Source organism: Phyllostomus hastatus, unplaced genomic scaffold, assembly GCF_019186645.2.
Source record: "Phyllostomus hastatus isolate PE091 unplaced genomic scaffold, TTU_PhHast_1.1 phas_scaffold_46, whole genome shotgun sequence".
In the NCBI taxonomy this organism is placed as follows: Eukaryota; Metazoa; Chordata; class Mammalia; order Chiroptera; family Phyllostomidae; genus Phyllostomus; species Phyllostomus hastatus.
In genome coordinates, this window is record NW_025334032.1 from 43,859,921 (window position 1) to 43,875,235 (window position 15,315).

Here is a 15,315-nt window from a genome sequence, read left to right on the forward strand (position 1 = left end):
TGTGGCCCGCGCGGCGCCCTGTCGGCCAGTAGGTGGCGCGCTTGCCCCTCCGCAGCCACGCAGCCCGCGGTCTCCCACTCAAGGCTGCGTCTCCCAGCCTAAAAGCTTGGGTGGTGGGCGTTCAATCCCCCCGCTTTCGGCCACACACAGGGACGCCCCGCGTGGGCCGTCCCACGGGGCTCGCCGAAGGCCTGGCAGGACCGTCTGCATTTACCCACTGCCCTCGCTGAAGTCAGGGGCTCAGGGAGTTCCTGAGGTTGTTGGGTGTTCACACGCCCCGGTTCCCACGAAAGGAATGCCGCGAACCTCCGTCGCCAGAGGCACGCGCCCCCAATTTTGCAGCCCGCGTGTGTGAGCCATCACCCGCCCAGCAGGCTGAGCTCGCTGGCTCAGGGCACGGGCCTGCGCCCGCAGGTCTCCTGCAGCGGGGTCAGCCCGAGTGAGTCTCCTGCCGATGGGGATCCCTGCCTCGGGCTCCCACGGCCGTTGTCATTTAAAAGCTGGCATTTCTGGGTCTCTCCGGGGACAGGGACCCCCAGTTCGGCGCTGCCCCACGTCCAGCCTAAGTTCCGTGGATCTGGAAAAGCGCCTTTCATCTCTGTGGGGTGAAAGCTGTGCCCTTCGCTCCCAGGCGATGGCATGTGACCGGCTGTGGGGGAGCGAGCTAGGCAGCCGTGGAGAGGCGGGGGAGCCTGAACGCGGGTTTCTGGGTGCCAGGAGACACCCGGGAAGGCTGCCTACAGCGAACGGCGCTACCACGTGCCGCAAAAGGCGGGACTGTGGAAGCGGTGGAGAGGTCGGCGGGGCAGGTGTGGGGCAGAGGGGCAGGCGGAGCGCGGGGATTTTCCAGGCAGGGAAAGTACCCCGGGCGACACTGCGGTGACGGACGCGTGTCACTGTGTGTTTGTCCAAACCCACAGACGTGCGGCGCAGAGTGACCCCGAGGTCGCTGAGGGCTCCGGGTGACAATGCCCTGTCAGGGCAGGTTGGTCAGCCGTGACAAATGTCCCCTCGGAGGGGGGTGTTGTTAGTGGGGGCGGTTGGGGGAGGGGCAGGGGTGTATGGAATATCTCTGTCCTTTCCCCTCCGTTTCCCTGTGAACCTAAAACTGCGCTTTAAAAAAAGAAGTCTATTTTGTTTAAGTTTTTAACAATTATGCTCTTCTCAGCCGCGAACCGAAACCTCAGCCGAGCCGTTGAGACGTGTGACCGGGCACCTGCAAGGCCAGGCCCCGTGCCCAGCACCGGGGACCGAGGCGCAGGCCCCTCGGGTCGGAGCCTGGCGGACGACCGACTGACCGTCACACGAGAGGCAGCGGCTGGTCTCCTCCGGCGTCTGGCCGGGGCCGGCGGTCAGGCGGTGAGTCGGCGAGTCCGGGGACAGGTCAGCACAGCGGCCCACCCCTCACGGGGGCTTGGCGAGTGCTGCGTCGGCACCCGTGGGCTCGCGTGAAGAGGACCCTGGGTGAGCGGCGGGATAAAAACTCCAAAGGCCCCCGGGTTCACGGTCGCCTGGGAGGGGGACTCCCCCGGGGTCCGGGCTGGTGGTCCCAGTTGGCGCTGCCCTCATCCGCCTTGCAAGGTCTGAGGCCCTGCTTGGGGGGAGCGGGTGAGCTCGGTGGCTTACGTGACCCTTCTGGGTGACCTTTCCTCTCTGCACAGCAGGGCGGCCACCCTGCAGGCTTGTGCGTGGATGGAGTGGGGGCAAGACCCACGAGCATGTGGCTCAGGCTAGTCAACATCGTCTCCAGGTGGGAGGCACGTGGGGAGCGGTGAGGGAGCCGCGAACTCCTTACCTCGGTGACTGCGTGGAAGTCACATCTTTCCTCTGAGACCTTTGACCTCCCTCCAAACTCCCAAAGTCCCCCTGGCAGCCTCTGCCGGCCCCGTGCGCCCCAGGAAGGCGGGCCCCAGGCTGGGTCAAGGGGACAGCAAGTCCCACCCTGTGTCTTCTGAGCCCCACTGCCTCCTGGCCGGCGGGGTGTCCAGACCTTCACCCGGCAAATGGCAAACTCCTCCGAGGTCTTTCGGGACCAAAGACAAAGGCAGCTGCCCTAGAACTTTCTTCAGGAAAGAAAAGAAAGAGAAAGTTACAGTTGTTTTTTTTTCCTGGTTCAGAGTTCTGACGTGCTTCTCCTTGTTTTCCTTCGGACTTGGGGGCAGCAGAAATGACACACTGCCTCTCCGTAATCGGTGGGCCGCGATAAATTTACTGAGAACTTTTTAATAAATAAACCGCAGCATGAACCCCTGTGCCCCGACAGCCCCGCCGGCTCTCATAGGGGGAGTTTGGGAGTTTTTGTGGAGCAATACGACGTTCTCATGAGAATTTTATTAGAAACCAGAGATTTGAAATGCATCAAGCAGGAAATTTACGAGGCTGCCTGGGAACCACCCTTTAGCTTTGTCCTTCGGGTGAATTTACTTCTCCCGGCGCGGTGATTTACTTGGGAAGTTTCTTCAGTCCTGAACAGTGTGCTGAGGTTCTCGGCCAATTCAAGGCAGCTCATTGATTTCTCCTTCCGTGTTTATCCTTAAAAGCAGAGAGACACAGTCGCGGAGAGCGCCTGTAAGAAAGCCCCCGAGTCTGTGGGAAACACTTGGCACCCACCGGAAACGTGGCCAACAGGCCCTTCCTCACGGCGAGGGGTAAACAGGGCCTCGTGGAAAAATATTTTTTACAGCCACATGCAAGCCTTTGTCTCCGATGCTTCCACTTAATCGTTTCTCCAAATAATCCCTTTTTGATTGTGTTTTGTGAAGTACCCAGTTAAAACTTCACTCGCCCAGAAAAACTTGTTTATCGTCGCGCAGCCCAACTTGGAAGGCGGCCCGGCCCCAGAATAGCTGTTTGTGCCGGGGCCGCGGGCAGGAAGCGCCCTGAGCGAGGCTGCGTCTGCGTCTGGGCCGGGTCCAGCGGCTCGTTAACGGCCGGCGGTGCTGGCGGGTGAGGAGGGAGGCCTGGCCCGGGACGGGGGGGGGGGGGGGAGGGGGGTGCCGGGAACCGCTCTCCCGTCCTGACCCCTTAACCCACACTTCAGCGTGGCTCCCGAGTGAAGTCCCCACGTTCGGCAACTTCTCTTCACATCCAAAACTTCCTTCTTAAATCGTGGCTGTGTTTTTCCCTCCAGACACTTGCTGCGGGGGGAGGTGGAGTTTATTGAATGGCTACTGTGGTGGGGTCGGTTTCTTCTCATTTCCCTACACACCCAAGGCCCCCGAATTCCCAGGCACCCACTCCAGAAAAACATGCCCCTTATAAAGCAATGCCAGGAGGCACCCCGGGTCCTGGGCGTCCTGCGTCCTGGGACCCCAGGAGGAGGTCAGCCGCCCTGTCCCGGCTCAGCTGCTCCCTGGAGTCCTGGGGTGGGGTCATCCCCCCCAGGTGCCAATGGAGTAACTGATAACCAGTCATCGTCACCATCCACTGGTCTCCTCTGTGTATACTTTACGTGTGTATTAGCACATCTGCTTCTCGAAACCCCTCTTGAAAAGAGGGCCTATTGTTTCTTCCCCTTTCCCAGATGAGGAGCTGGGGCTCAGGGGGTGGTCCCACAAGCAGGAGTGCCTCCTCCCCGGCTCTGCCCAGACTCGTCGGGGCCAGGCTGTGTCCGAGGTGGCGGAGCGGGCAGGGGGCACGGGCTTTGCCCTCGGGAAGCTCTCTCCCTGATTTCGGGAATGGGGAGCTGGGAGGAAGGCCGGGACCCGGAGCCTGCAGGGACCCTGTCACTGTGTGGGGAGCAGACGCCCCCCCCACCCCGGGCCGAGGAGCACGGGGCGTCCGCTCCCCATCACAGGGCGTCAGGGGAATGCAGACCAAACGCCTGGGAGAACATCCTCAACCTGGAGCCCTGGCCGCACCGCAGGCGGCGAGGACAGGGGCGGGGTGGGCGGTGGGCGGCTGGCGGGGACCGAACAGGAGCGGCCACGTGGAGGGGTGAGGCCGGTGGGCCGCGTGTTAGAAACTCAGCTGCCTCTCGCCCACACGGCCCCAAGTCCCGCTGCTCCGCGTCTCTTCAGAGGAGTTCAAGGCCAGCACTTGGGGGTCAAGGGCAGCCTCGTCCCTCACCCCCAAGCGGGAGCAGCCCAGCTGCCCTCCCGTGGGCGATGGGCACGGAAGCCGCGCCCCCCCGGGCGGGGGCTGCTCTCCCGCCAGAAAGAGACGAGGTGCCGCCGTGAGAAGACGCGGGGGAACCTCAGATGGGTGTACGACTAGGCGCCGGAAGCCGGTCTGGAAAGGCCACCCGCGGTGTGACTGCAGCTCCATGCCACCCGGGAAAAGGCAAACCCAGGGGGACGGTGACAGGTCAGGGGCTGCCAGGGGTGGGGGGAAGGAACAGACGGAGCCCGGGGAGTTTTCCAAGAGGGGGACCGTTCCGTGTGACGGCGGACACGCGTCACTCTCCACTCGTCCGAGCCCACAGAACGCGCAACACATGCGTGACCCTGGCGCCACCCATGGGTGGTGGGTGACGACCACAGGCCAGCGCAGGCCCGTGGGCTGTGAGAACTGTCCCACCCCGAGGGGGCGCCGGGGACGGGGGCGGCCGGCCCGTGCGGGGCAGGGGATGTGGGAACTCCCTGCCCCTTCCGCTCCGCTGCGCTGCGAACCCAGCGCGGCTCTGAAAACACAGAGTCCGTGGGAGAACCAAAACAAACACAGGCACCCCGGGCGGAGGAGAGGGTCACGCTGGCGTCCCAGGGTCCGGGCGCTTCGAGATGAGCGTAAGAACAAAATCGAGGGACCCGGGACCCCGGGGCCGTGGGGGCCGCTCCCCGCAGGGCAAGGTGCTGGGACAGAGCGGGGACCAGCGGGAAAGCTGCGGGGAGAGGGGCGGGGGGGGGGGGAGCTGAGTACTGGGGACCCGGAGGCAAAGGCGGGGCCTGGGCTGGGCGCCTCCGAGGCCTTTGCCCTGGGGGTTTGCCTGCAGATTCTTTTTTTTTGAGAAAAATGCCACAAGCTTATTTTCATTGAACATATTCCCATAGGCCTGTATGTGATTTTTAACTCTAATATATTGCCAAAAATACACTTTCTATTCATTTAAAAGATTCTGACTCATTTATCTTATAGCTAGAGTGACACATTCTGTGAAGAGGTTAGAAACATTTAATCTACCGTCTGCTCTTGACACAATTAAGTGGATATTTCCCAAGTAAGTGGTAACGAAAACTAAAAGGACAGGTTGACGGAACTGGTGCTCTCAAAACAAGTATATTCACACTGAATTCACACTTTGGGTAAACTGTACAAAGTGCATTCAGAATACCCACTGCTGTTTTGTCACATTTAATGATGTGGGCTTTAGGAGAAGATGATCACGTGAACACGAAGATGCACTGATGAATAGCATATAATTTAAAGTATGTAACTGCCGTATTTTTCTTTTCTTAAACTGCTGTTGCGAGCACAGTTGTCCCCATGCCCCCCTGCCCCAGCCACCCCCCCACCCGCCCCCCTCTCGGCCCCCTTTTCTCTGAGAACAGCCGGGGAGCCGTGTCTGGGAGCCCGGCCAGGGCCTCGGTGGTGCCCACCGAGCTGGCGCAGGCCCGGCCCCCCCAGGGCGGGCCCGGCAAACGTTTTGTCTCCGGCCAGGAGCCAGAGAGCGGCCTCTCCCGGCCCGGCCTCCTCCGAGGCCCCGAGGGCGGACATCCCCGCAGGACCAGGCTGTCCCTCGGCTGGGCCTCCTTCCGCTGGGACGCGTCCAGCGGCCGCAGCAGGGGCCAGCCCTCCAGCCCTGGGACCAGCCTCCGCCCGCCGCGGGCCGGGCTCCAGAGAGCTGGCCTTCACACGGAGGCAGCCCAGGGCGGGGACCGCGGTGGGGGGGCCGCGGCGGGGGACCAGGGTGGGGGCAGAGGGAAACCAGGTAAATCCGGTGGCTCTGGGGGCACTCCGGGCTCCCCCACACCCAGCTCCCAGCCAGGCCTGTGACGTGGAGGCACGCAGGCCCCCTTTGAGGCCCCACCCAGGCTCCGGCGCTGCCAGCCGGGCCTCGGGAACCTCCTGCCGGACGTGCGCTTGCCTCCTGGACCCCCGATGTCAGCCCTGTGGCCGTCACTCCCCCCACGGCCCCTGCCCTGGCTGCACACACGCGCATCGTCGTCGTGTGCTCAGAAAAGCGCCTGCCCGCCCCGCCCGTTTTCCTGGGTTTCAGCTCACGTCCTCGCCCTCCCGGACAGACGCCTGCTGCAAAGGACAGTCACAGGCCTGTGCCCGAGGCCCTGACCCCTGCGGCCCCGCTTAGCACACAGGACAGGACACCCAGACAGACAGATGCTTCCTTGGCCCCCTCCACGGCTGTGAGCCCTCGGCTCTCCAATCCAGGGGTCTCAGTCTCTGCTGGTGGGCGTGGCCCCCAGGGTTTTAATGTCTCCCCTGTCCCCAGTTCAATGGCCTCTGTGGGGCCCGCGACCTCCGCCACACAACCCCACGAAAGGGCCTTTGAGTGACCCTCATGGAACGAAGCCGCGGGTGGAGGTTGGGGCGTCTGCGGGGGCAGCCCCGCGGCCCAGGGAGGACAGCAGGCGCGGGGAGGAGGGCGTCGGGTGGGAGGCAGGGGAAGGGGCTGAGTGTGCCGCGCCGAGCAGGGAGGGCGGGACACGGGCCCAGGCGGGTGGCGCCGCAGCTCCGGGCGAACGGGGGAACCGACCCTGCCGTGGAAGTCACCTTGAGACAGGCCGCCACGCAGGCGTGAAGTCCGCAGTGAACAAAGGGTTTGTCACGGCGGCCACGGCGGGGCCACACCACACACGCCAGGTGAGAACGGCCCGACAGAGTCAGGGGCACAGACAGGCCGGGCCCGGGTCTGCACGGGCACCGCCTCCCTCCCTCCCTCCGCACCGCACGGAGCTCCCGCTGTGCTGCTCCAGGGCGAGTGTCTCTGAGCCGTCCCTGCGGCCAGGCGCGGCGACAGGTGCGTGGGGAGAGGCTGGGCCAGCGAAGGCTGCGGACCGTCCCCAAACCGGGGCCCAGAGAGAGAAGCCGCTGTCACAGTGATGGCGCACACAAACATCTGAACGACACAAACAGCAGGAAGGGGCCGTGTGGCACGAGGCCGTGCGGGAAGCGCCGTGGGATGTCATTAAGGAAAAGGAAGCGGGGGCTGCCTCGCCGAGAGCACTTCCTGCCGCCGCGGACAGACGCGCAGCCTCTCCCCGCTGGGTCCCGAGCGCTGCCCCCTGCGTGCTGCAGGGGACAGCAGGGGCGCCGTGACCCCCGCGGCCCAGCACTGCCTAGCAGCAGCCTGGCGGCCGAGACCGAGGACGCGGGGTGAGAGGGAAGGGACCGAGGGGTGTCCAGGGCCAGACAGGTGCACAGGGCGGTCCCCTGGCCTGGCATGGGGCTCCTGGGGGCTGGGCTGAGACAGAGAAGCAGGAGGAGAGGGGGGAGTCCCCGCGGCCCCCCTGCCCTACCTGCCCGCCAGTGCGCCGGGAGGGGGGGGGGGTGGCTTTCTGCCTCTTGAGGAAAAAATAAAAAGGGCGCCAGGGTCACTTCCTGAAACAAAACTAGGTGAACGTGAGCCCAGGCGGCCTCTGATCGGTGCCCTTTGCCTCTGGCCTCAAGGCCAGGGCGGAAAACTACCCGGCTGAAGGCTTCCCCGCGCCGTCCAAACAGCGTGCGACCGGACACGGCCGTCCAGCAGCGAGGCCCCTGCTCCCCCGTGGGGTCCTCACCCCCACCCGCACCCCCCGCAGCCGCCCCCAAGAGAACACTCTGCTCGCGGATGCTGGGTGTGGGGGTCCCTTGCCTGGTTCCGTTTTCGGTTCCGGAAGCTGTTCCTGCAGCCCAGGGGGGACCTGGGGCCACAGCGCCCGCGTCTCAGGGCCCAGCTCCCACCTCATGCGTGCCCAGCGAGCGGACCCCACGGGCCGTCCGTGCCACCCAGCGAGGAGGGCCCCCGGTCTGCTGTCCTCAGTCTCCGCCTGCCCGGCCTGGACTGTGGGCCAGGGCCAGGGGCCCGCCCCTCGCCCCTGGGCCTGCAGGGTTTCTGGTTTTCTCCCGGTGCACGTGGCCCCACCCACGACCGTGTGTGTCGGGGAAACCACCTGAAAGAGGGGCAAACACCTGAAGTTCCAGAGACTTCTCTGGAAGTCTCCAGGCAACAGGCCAGCTCCTACACCCCCACTGCCGGGGTCGCCTGGCGCCGACCTCTCTCACTGAGTACGCGGAAAGCGTCTGGCCTGCATTACTGTCCTTCTAGAGGTTTCTCCCTGTGGCCTCCACAATCCCGGCCTCTCCTGGCCCCCGCACGACTGATGCGTGCAGCAAGCACTGCCCGAGAAGACGGCATGTCGTGTCCCTCCGCGGTTTCAGGCTCTGCGGGTTGTGCTGCCCCGTGTCACACAGGACCGCGCGGAGACCGGGGAGAAAGACACTCCTCGGGGCCCCGAGGCCGGGGGAGCAGGCTGCGGCCGAGGCCTGTTCCTCCCAGAGCTGCAGCCCCGTCCAGGCTGGCAGACCGGCGGCCGGGAAGGCCCCGGAGATGCCAGGTGGACGTGCCCGTGCCCGGCAGGGTCGTGCCTGCGGGCGGCCGGGCTCGGGGGCCACGAGCTAGGAAGTGCGTCACGAGGTGCGGAGGCTTCCACAGCCTCGGTGCCGCCCGAGCAGCGCGGTTTTTCCATGTGGAAAGAAAGCAGTCCCCGGTCCGCGGCGTGCGTCCGATTGGTCGGGGGCCAGCGGGAACCGCCCTCGGGCAGCATGCGCATCGCGGCCGGCCGCTGGGCTCGGCCCGCCCGGGAAGGGCATCTCTCCGATGACTCGGACGCGGCTCCCACCCCGTCCCAGGGGAGGCGGGGGTTAACGGCTCCCGCCGTTGTAAATTTCCTTTAGTTCATTTGCTTGTTTACATGTGGGGAGAGGTTTTTTTATTTTTTTTAACTTTTTTGGAATGAAAAAACCAAGCCAAATTAGGCTCTTCAGCCAAAAGATGAGAGTTTCCCATTCACAGAAAAGTGTGCTTGGATGCCCTCGGTGTCTCTGAATGAGCGAGGCTGTGTCCACATGACAATGGCAACCGTCCCCCAAGCCTGGTCAGGGCCCTTTCCTCTGCGTCCCCTGGGCCCTCGGCCCATTCTGCGTGGACTCCAGGGCCGGGCTCTCTGTGCGTCCCGCGGCAGCGGCTCCTGGACACCATCCCCTTGCTCTGCGTCAGCGGTGAGGAGCCTTCCTCTGGGGCCCAGAGTGGGCAGAACTCCCTGTGTCCAGGGCCCCTGCCCAGTGACCTCAGTCGGTCCGCCACCCACCGCAGGGCCCCGGGAGGCAGCAGCCCCACGCGAGTGGGAAGGCGGGCCCCACCCCGAGCTGCTGGGGGGACGGAAAGGGAAGGCCGGCTGGGCTGTGCCCTTCGGACACACCACGCTTCCCGCGTGGGCACCGTTCCTGCATCCATCCGCCGCCCGGGTCAGGACCGCCTGGCGGGAGGTTCCCAAAGCACGTGTCTGCCTGGGTCCCTCTCAGGCCTGCGGACTCGGCCTCCAGAGGGTAGGCCTGGGAGAGGTAGCAGCCAGAGGATCGGGGGGCCCCTCACCCCGTCCTCTCCACGCACCCTGGGGCCATGGTGGATGGCGGGCAAGGTTCTGTGATGCTCTCCCACGGGGAGAGCCTCGGGGAAGTCGGCTCCGCTCTGGCAGCAGTTGGCAGGCCGGAGAGGGGTGGGGGTGCGCAGGGCACGGGTCCCCTCAGTCCCGCCAGGGCCCCCCACCCACAGCGAGCATCTTTTCCGTCACGGCCCAGGACAGAATGAGGACCAGCTGTGCTAACACGTCGCCAGAGCTCACGGGTTGTGTTCAGTGGATCCGTGTGTGAGCCCCCTCACCCCCTGGGGGCTGGCCGGGCGTGCTTACCCCCCGCACAGGTGCGGGCGGCCTGGGGTGGGCTGAGGGACTGGCCCCCTCGTGCCGGCCCTCGGATGGTGCCCACCCAGGCCTGTGACCCGCGGCCCTGCAGAAGGGCCACGGCCCCCACTAGCTGGCGGCGGCTCAGAGGAGGGGAGGGAAGGGAGGCTGGGTCTGGCAGCGACGCTCGGAGGGACAGGACGGGAGCCAAGCACAACGGACTAAATCTGGAGCCCAGTGTGGGAAAGCACGGGGCCCGAGCATCGTCGGGGCCAGGGGCGGGGACACTCCCCCCCCCCACCCCCCCCACCCCCCCCCCACCCCCCCCCCCCCCCCCCCCCACCCCCGCTCCAGGACCATCCCGAGACACTCCCAAAGGCGGAAGGTAGACGTGACACGGGGGACCCCCGACCAGAGCCCCTGAAACTCGGGAACAGCTCATTCCACCAGGCGCCCGAAGGTCAGGGGCACCCACGCTGCCCACCGCCTCCTCTCCACGCAGGCCGTTCTCTCCAGGGGGCGGCTGCCCCACCCTGCCCCGGACACCTGCACCCACGGGAGCCCCTCCGCCCACCAGAGGTGCTCCCAGTGTGGACGAGGCCGGGTGCCCGTCTGTCGGCCCCACCATCTGGTGGCCTCGCCTCCCGGTGGGCGGAGCGGCCGCCCGGTTGTCCCTCCGCCTGCCGCCCGGACTTCGGGCTGCGGAGACGCGGCGGAGCGGGCCCAGCCGGCTCTGACGTCACATCCTCTGCCGCCCCGGCCCGGTCTGCGCCGCCGCGGGCCGCGGTCCCAGGAAGACAGGGAGGCCCGGCCGGGACAGCGCCCTCTCGGGACGGTCTTCCGCTCAGAACGGAGAGGCCTGTCCTCGGCCCCCAAACGCCACCCCTCCGCCTCCCTCGGCCTCACAGGGAAACGCACCCCGAGTTTGCGGGCAAACCCCGCGGTCGCTGGGGGCCTCCCGCGTGACCTCCTGCTGCGGGACAGAGACCTGCGGGGACGCTCTGCCCCGGTGCCGCCCGCTCAGGGGAGACGCCGCCGCCCGCCGCGGGCACATCTGATGGGCCCACCGCCACGGGGCCTCCGTGACGGCACCGGGGGTCAGGAGGCTGGCGCCCCGAGACAGGCACCAGCAGTCCTGCGTCGGGGGACACCCTCCTCCCTGGGGGCCCCCGCACGGTGGAGAGGCCGCTCCTGTCTGGTCCCTGTGCTCTTCTTCTCGGAAGCCACCGGCCGCCGTCTCGGCCGCTCGGGAAGGCGGGCACCCTGCCACGGTGAGGGGACCCGACCCTCAGTGACCCTGAGGGCAGGTGCCGGGCCAGGCTCCTACCCACGCTGGCCTCGGTCTCCTTCTCTGGAAGTGACCGTCCCGCCCGCGCCAGGACCTGGCGGTGCAGCCCCTGGGGCGTCCCAGGGGCCTGTCCGTGGGCGTTCGTGACCAGGCCTTGGGGGGGCCACCCCCTCAGCTGCAAGGAGGCGACATATTTCACGGGGGTGGGGCACACAGGTGACAGGACTCCCACCCACCGCTCACGGCCGCATCGGGGTGCAGTGGGGTGTGGCAGCCCCGCACCCGAGGAAGGGCTCCCGGCACCCCAGGGTGACTTGGGGAAGGGCGAGGCCCAGGGAGGGGACAGGGCCCCGAGGCATGGACCTCACTCACGCAGCACTCAGGCGGCCAAGCAGCAGGCCGGGTTCCTGACCCGTGAGGAGTGGGGGGCAGCGGGTGGGCTGGTGTGTCCTCCTGCAGGGCCCGTCCTTCCGTCAGGGTGGGGGTGGGGACAGGAGAGGCTGGGGGCCCTCCCTGGGGCTGCAGGGAGCCCCTGGGTGCCATGCAGGGAGACGGGTGGTGCGTCCCCCTTCCGAAGCACAGTTCTGGCAGGAAGCGGCCACCAGGGGGCGGCAAAGGGACTCGGACACTGGGAAGGGATCCGGGACCTTTGGGCACCTGTCCCGTCCCAGGGTCTCCGCCCGCCCTCCTCCCACCTCCCATCCACAGGCTGGGCCTGGGCCCAAGTCCATGGGTGCACGGCCGCCCACGGCCGCCCACCGTGCCGCGCAGACGGGCTTCAAAGGAACACTCGCCGTGGAAACCTACGCGGCTGCTCCCTCCCGTGTCGTCACGAGGCCTCCTCTTCTCTTACCCGGGTGCGGCGTGGACGCGCTTCAGGCCGCCGCGCCGCACCACACTGGGCCCCCGGGCTGCGCTGCACTGTCCTGAACACCATCAGCTCAAGTCGTCGCTTCCCCGCGGCTTGTCACGTGTTTAGTAGACGCTGTGAAAAGCCATGTGCTTTTTAAAAGAATCCGACTCCGGACTGTGACACTGAAACAAGTGCCCGAGAAAGCCCGCGGCTGGCGCTGCACCGGATTCCTTCCGTGAGGACGAAGAGGATCTGCCTCCGCGGGCGGGTGCAGCCGTGCCCTGTGCCCCCTAGCGCCGGGGCGGTGGTGGCCTCGGGAGTGAGTGGGGGCCGAGAGGAGAGAGAGAGAGACAGAGAGAGAGAGAGACAGAGAGAGAGAGAGAGAGAGAAGGGGGGGGTGCGGTGCAGGCAAGTGAAACGCCCCTGGCCCACTGCGACGTTCCTCGGAGCCGAGAGCGCGCTGCGAGAGTCGTCACCTGCACACCCCTCCCCCCATGGCCGGGGACCTGCCCTGGCCACCCGGACGGCCAGACGCACACGCGAGCTTGCATTTCCCCGCGGCCGCTTTTTCACAGGTCAAACGGGGACAGTGAACGGCACTCGCTTATTCAGCGTCGTAGGTAGGTCCGTGTTACCATCCCAAGATGTCATCAGTAGAGAGGAATGAACCGGTCTGCGTTCTTTTTTGGGCTAGTTTTTAAAAACGTGTAACACACTGCACACTCACCAGTCTGCGGGCGCTGCCCAGCATACGGATGTGAGTGTGGGAGGGGGCCAGCGGGGACCGGGGCTCAGGGGCTGTCGGGAGGGGGGTGAAGAGAGGAAGCTGATGGTGGAAGGAGGAAAAGAGCTTCGAGCAGACTCCCCTGGGAGACAGGTGGAAGGTGTGACTGCAGGTGGCCCCAGGCATCACATGGTGGGGGAGGGGAGGACGCTGGGAAATGCAGAATGTTGGGGGGGCATGCAGCAGACCGGAAGGGGCAAAGCCTCCAGCCCCCGCCGCGCCAGACTGCGGTCCCGGACAGAAGGGGCCCACCGCCCGGTGCCTGGCCCCGCGGGCCCCCAGGCGGCCACGTTCAGGGCTGACCGGTGCCCACGAGAGCTCCCGCAGATCGCAGAGCCGTGCAGCAGCCCACACTCGCAGTGCGTCTCACCCAGAACATGGCCCGGCTCAGGCCGCCAAACTGATGCGCGGCTTCACAATCCGGGGAGTTGCCGCGTAGGTGTTTTCAAAAACCGGCTCAGCACTTTGAAACAGTATCCGGTTTTACACACTCGGAACCTGGGCCCGGCCACAAAGCCCCCTTCACGTGCCGGAAGGCCGCTGGTGAGTTTCGGGTCACGGGGTGTTAAATGGCACACACACTAGAGACCAGTGACAGATTTTATTTTTTCTTTTACTTTCATCTAAACACACTCTTTTCTGAAAAACATAAAAGCATGCACATTTATGGCGTTCCTACAAAGAAAAACTAAACATTAAGCTGTAAACTAAGATAACAAAGGAAAGCTTAAACGATGTTATGTCAGGAAATGTACAAGTAGATACGGGGCTCTTAATTTCAGAAAACAATCCAGATGATATCAATGCACGTTAAAAAGAAGCTTTTAATTTTCCAAACATTTGGACACAAACTTTTTAACTAACAAATATTTTAAAGACCCCTTGCGAGAAGAATATAAGTATAATGACAAAAAACATGATTTTCAAGTGATTTTATGCGGTTTACTTTGCCTTTTTGAAGTCAGTTATAATCAATACAATTCTAACGGCATTGCTTCTTAAACTGTAAATCCAGAGCGTATCTGTTCTATTCAAAGTAACACAACTGACATTTATTTTGACCTCATCGGAAGCAGGGTCTAGCCTCGGGACTTGAAAGAACGCATGTGACGAGGACACGCGACAGACCTGAACGTCACCTCCCGGGGAGAGGCCACTGCGCCCCGGCTGGGGCGCCCTCAGAGGCCTTGCCGACCCCGACCCCCCCACGCCCGTCAGCCGTGCGCTCCCCGCAGGGACGTGCGTGGGAAGCGTGAGCGCGAGCACACGCCGACACACAGAGGCCAGTGCCCCCCACCCCGGTCTTCAGAGGCGAGGCCCGAGACGGCGCCCTCGGGTCCTGGGGAGCCGGGTGGACGCAGCTCCTCTCGCTGACCGCTTTCCCGTGACTCAGCCGGAGCAAGGGCACAGGCCGGGGGCGGACCACACCTGGGAAGAAGCCCTCCCTCCCGCAGGCACAGGGCCCACCGCTCCAGGGCCGGACTCCGTGCGGTGCAGCTCGGGGCCTGGAGCGCAGTCGTGGCTCGGTGGACGCGGCGAGCTGTGGGCCCCCACCCGCCGCGCGCACTGCACGCTCGGAGCTGGGGAGGCGCGCCCGCGCCCCACTGGCCGGAGGGAGGCGAAGTCCTCCACGGGAGACGGATGCACAATGTCCTCCCTGCAGCCAGCCAGGCGCCCTCGCGAGAGCCGACACCGCCCGCCTTCCGGGGACAGGGCCCGGCCCCACACCTGCCCCGAGGGCTGGGGCTGGGAGTCCCGCGGGCCCAGGGGCGGCAGGAAGAAGGCACGTGCTCGTGGATGCGGGAGACGCTGGGAGGCCCCTTCACCTCCAACTTTGGTGGGACCAGGTCCCACGCAGGGACACAGTGATTGCTTTGATAAAAAAACAAAAGGGAACCTCCAGGTTTGCAAGTACGTATGGCACAGATGTTGGGAAGTTCTGAGAGTTTAGCCTCAGTCTTCAAAGTGCTGGGCAATTTCAAGTTCTGTTACAAGAAGGAGGGTCAGGATTTTAACTTACACTCAATTCTCGTGTTGTACACATTAGTCTTCTGTATGGAGTGCAGGGTGTGCAAATTAAGCTGTTTCAATAAATACGGGAGGCGGGAATCGCTTTGCAAACACAGAGAGGGGAGATGGGCGCGAGCCGGGTAGGTGCCCCCAGAGCTGCCCCGCCTCCAGCCGGCCCGCCCTTCCTCCCACCCCGTCAGCCCTCAAACACAGTTTCTTTCACCGACTTGGAGAAATTTCGCAAAAAGCAAAATCTTATGTAGCTGTAAGATACTTAATACTTCAGTGACAAGAGCTTGGACCAGTAAAGTTGTAGAAAATGGGAAATAACAACGCCATGGGACAGACTGCAAATTAACGCTCACGAGTGTAGCTGACGGAGTCACGCGGCCACAGCAGTGCCACAGGCCGCCCGTGCCCCGACGCCGGTGCCGGCTGGCGCACAGCGCCGCGTCCGCACGGCCGCCCCTCCGCCGTGCCCTCCGCCAGCCCCCACGCTGGAGCTGGAGGTCCTGCACGCCTGCCCGGACCACCTGAGGCCTCGGGC

General features: G+C 64.9%; 1 long non-coding RNA gene across 1 annotated transcript; it reads left to right on the forward strand.

Annotated features, from left to right (window-relative positions):
* The first annotated feature begins 660 nt into the window (after nucleotides 1–660).
* LOC123807660 lies at nucleotides 661–2,894 on the forward strand. Its single transcript, XR_006783682.1, has 3 exons — nucleotides 661–796; nucleotides 1,169–1,359; nucleotides 1,665–2,894. It is a non-coding gene; the product is annotated as an uncharacterized LOC123807660 (long non-coding RNA).
* The last annotated feature ends 12,421 nt before the right edge of the window (nucleotides 2,895–15,315 follow it).